Genomic DNA, 4,068 nt, shown 5'->3' on the forward strand with positions numbered 1-4,068 from the left:
TAGCCCTCGTGACTGAACAAAGGTTCGGTCCCCACAAGGCCCTATCTCTGTGAATAACCAGTTCTCCCCCACTTGGGGTTTGAGCCCTCACCAGCTGGCGCTCACAGTCGATCATGGCGCCATTACCCCCCAACCAGTCCATCCCAACAATCACCTTCAGTCCTCGCAACGGTATCAGAACTAGATCAACACAAAACCTCTCCCCAAGAACATTCAGAACACAATACTAATACACCCTCACAACACTCACAGTGCGGTCATCCATAATCTCCACCTCAAGCGGGTAATAAAAAGTCCCCGGTGCATCCCAAAACTTCTTGCTAAGAGCAAGAGACACAAACGATCGAGTCGCCCCCAAGTCGAATAGAACGTCAGCTGACATGCCATTGACCAAAAATGTCCCTATACATAAAAGCAATACACACATAAGCAATGCAAATAAATATGGAGCGGGATAATAGAATACACACCATCTACAACATCTGGTGGTGCCCGAGCCTCCTCGGTAGTCAACTGAAATGCGTGGCTCTTCACCGCTGGAGGATCTACCTTAGCATGGCAGCCATCTATGATCCTCAGTATGGCGGGCACAGGCACTGCCAGTGCTCCTCCCCTTCCCTATAACCTCAGATAATTGGCCTGTTTGTGAGTGGTCTGGTTGCAGTGAAAACAAATCAAGCATTTCTTGGGGCAATCTCGGCTCAAGTGACCCTGTTGGCCACACGTATAACATCCTGAGCCCGTAATTCGACAGGCCCCACTATTCGGTTTACCGCACTTGGCACACCGGCGACGGCCATGCTGGCCCCTACTGGATGAATCTGAGGTCTTAGGATTTTTAGCCTGACCTACTATCGCCTGTACCTACTCAGGCTTACGCTTTGTGCAGAAGTCCAACGCTATTTCCTTCTCACAGTCCTTCTCCACCATCTTGTTCAGGGTTTTGCACCTTGTATAGCTCACAAACTCCCGAATATCATCCCTCAACGTGGAATGATACCTCATCTGCATTGTATCCTTATCAATAGCATATTGTGGGATCGACAATGCTCGTTCCTGAAACATGGAAGTGATCTCCGCCACAGTCTCGGTGGTCTGATGTAGGTCATGAAACTCCCACACTAGTCGTTGCACCTCAACAGGTGGTGCAAACTCAAGATGTCAACTCATCCACACCAGCTGCTCCCACCTGGCTAGTCACCTATCCCCACCATTCTTGGGCTCTGTCTCTCAGCATACATTAAGTAAAACCCACCCTTGCCACATCCAGGCAAGAACTCGTGCGTTGGGTGTTCTCTATATTCACCACCTAGTGTCGGTTGACAATGGGCTCCCTGACCCCGAGGAACTCCAGCGCCCCACAAAACTTGAACACCCGAAATGTGGGAGTTCATGAAGTATAGATCTCATGTCGTGAGAACTGAGCCAAAGCAGAATGTATGTTTTCTTTTGAATCTTCAAGTTGCGTAAACTCTAATGCTCACTTAAGTCGTCAAGACACATTTTAAGACCATATTTATGCACTTTCCTTTCTTCTCTAAAATTACACATGATTGTCACCCCCACACTTATCAAAAAGTGTGATCTTCAGTTTTAAAACTCTAACACTCTCGACTCTACCAATCGGTTTTCTTGATAAAGTATAAATTCTACAAACAAAACAAACTCATAGGTTGCAAAAAGAAAAAAAATATTCCTCATTGTCTCCATGTGCTCCACTAGACCCGACCCCAAAAAAATTTCATGATGCCAAAAGCTCTTCCCAAATTGGTATATAAGGATAGTGAGATGGCATGGTGGGTAGACGCTCTATATGGAAATGTGAAAATAATATGTCCATGGATTGGTTGTGATAATTTACACCTCCTCAAAGATTTTCAACATAAGTACCAACCCGAATTTGAAATGGGTCGATGGGTACACCTCCAATGGGAATCTCCTAAAATTGTTGTTAAGCTTGACCTCTCTCTCCTCTCCCAATCATGGTGTTGTGTCCTTGTGGCCTCAACTTCTCCTCTTGTTGCTCTACTGGTACCTCATCATCGGCTGGTACACTCCAATGTGCTCCCATATTAATGCAAACATTCATCAATTCCTAGAAACTCTCTGTAATATCGGTACCCTTGATGTATGTTAGAGTATGCATCACCCTTGGCAGAATATCTCATTCGAATTTGCCAATCGGGTTACAAAATGCCCATCCGCTATTGGACTCCCAACTCTTGATGTGACTGTCTTACTTGCCAAGTATTACGCAAGAAAATAAGGAATATTGCAACAAACAGTCGGTGTGAATGATGCTCCACATAAAAAACAAATTCAAACTTGTCACTTTATCCCCATGTTTTTATGATTAATTGAAAATGTTACAAGGCGCTGCATAAGACGATGAATGGGCGATCAGATTTGTCTTTCTTGTGAGACCCCGGAATAAAACTCGCCATTAGCGATTGTTGTCTAAAAACCATACTCATTTACTCCTTGAGAGTAATCACGAGTTGCTGATTTTAAAAGCCTGTCAAAAATAGGAGACATAGCTTCATATTGTTTGTATAAGCCCATTCTTCTTGCGAACTTGACCAAGCTACACACATGATATTAGCCCCTGAGATGAAAAACGATAGTAGTAGTAAAGTGAGAATCAATTGTGTTCACTTCAAAATATATTGTTGAGAAAAATTCAACACACAATTCCTTGAAAACCGGTTCCTTTTGAAAATGAATTCCTCCACCCATTGTAAGTGAAAGATGCCCCATTTTCAATGAATGTATTTGTGAGATATCGGTTCAATCTTTCCAAAATACCAACTTCATTAAACTTTTTTCAATATATTGTTGGTGAAATGACAAACTCACACTTATAAAGCCATCCTAGCTTGTTTGTGTAGTTGGTGTAAATCTCAAGCGGAAGATCTTCAGAAAAATCATAAAAAGGATGCAGGCTCTTAACATATCCTTGGGACTTCGTAGTATACTTTTTAGGACCCATTTAACATGCAAAACAAATAGCAAACAAACCCAAATGAAAAACTACAAATTTAGCATTAACAAAAAAAACAGGAGTTGAGTTACCCAGTGCTCACGTGGTGAACTTTAAAGCTTACGTCGTGAGTTGAGTTTGACGAGAGAAACATATCCGGGCATTATCATGGTAAAATCGAACCAAAATAACCGTTGTGGGTTTCCTAGGCTACAAATCTAAGTCCATTAAACACACATGCAATAACAAATTTACATGAAATAGAACCAATTTTGACATTTGTATCTTAAGAACAAACCATAGATCTAAATACACAAAATTAATAAAATTAACAAGATTAAAGGATGGTTATCTTACCAAAATCGAAGTTGGAACACGTAATTGAGAAATTTTTTGAAGAAAATCGAAGTGGAAATCGAAGTGCAGGGACCTTGTTTGTGAGTGGTATAAAGAAAGTGAAAGTCAAATGCTTGTGGTTGGGTATAGTCTATTCCCCTCCGTATTTTTAAAGCTCACATCATGAGGCTTGGTAGTCACATCATTATTTTTTACCTGATCGAAAATAACAGGTTTTATATTTTTCACACGTCGTGGTTTCGAGAATTTTGACCAAAAACTATATTTTTCCTTTTTTTAAAGTTTTACAACTCATTAATTTAATCCTACACTTGATTTTTTTACTTTTCTTTTAAAAATTAAATATGATTAAGATGACTTATCCTAAAAAATTAAACAAAAATGCAAAACTAATAAAAAAAAAGAAACGAAAAAAAAAATTCAAACCGAGCTCGGGTTGCCTCCCGAGAAGAACATCTTTTTGAGGAGTCGTAAGCTGAACTACTTCCTGCCCTATGTTGCGTCAGGTGGGAGCGGAATCTCCCACTTCTCCTTCTATCTTCGTTTGTAGGCTTGAATTCGCCATAGGTACGCCTTTTTCACATTCTCTTTCTTTCTTTGACTGGTGTTTTCTTCACGCTTGCGTTTCAATCCCTTGTTTCAGTTTTTGACTTGTCTCTTTCTAGGTTCTACTTTTCAAAATGGGACTCATCATTCTCTTTTTCTTTTTCATCAGTTGGCTCGGTGACTTT

This window comes from Lactuca saligna, chromosome 8 (genome assembly GCF_052625555.1).
Source record: "Lactuca saligna cultivar CGN05327 chromosome 8, ASM5262555v1, whole genome shotgun sequence".
NCBI classification, from domain to species: Eukaryota; Viridiplantae; Streptophyta; class Magnoliopsida; order Asterales; family Asteraceae; genus Lactuca; species Lactuca saligna.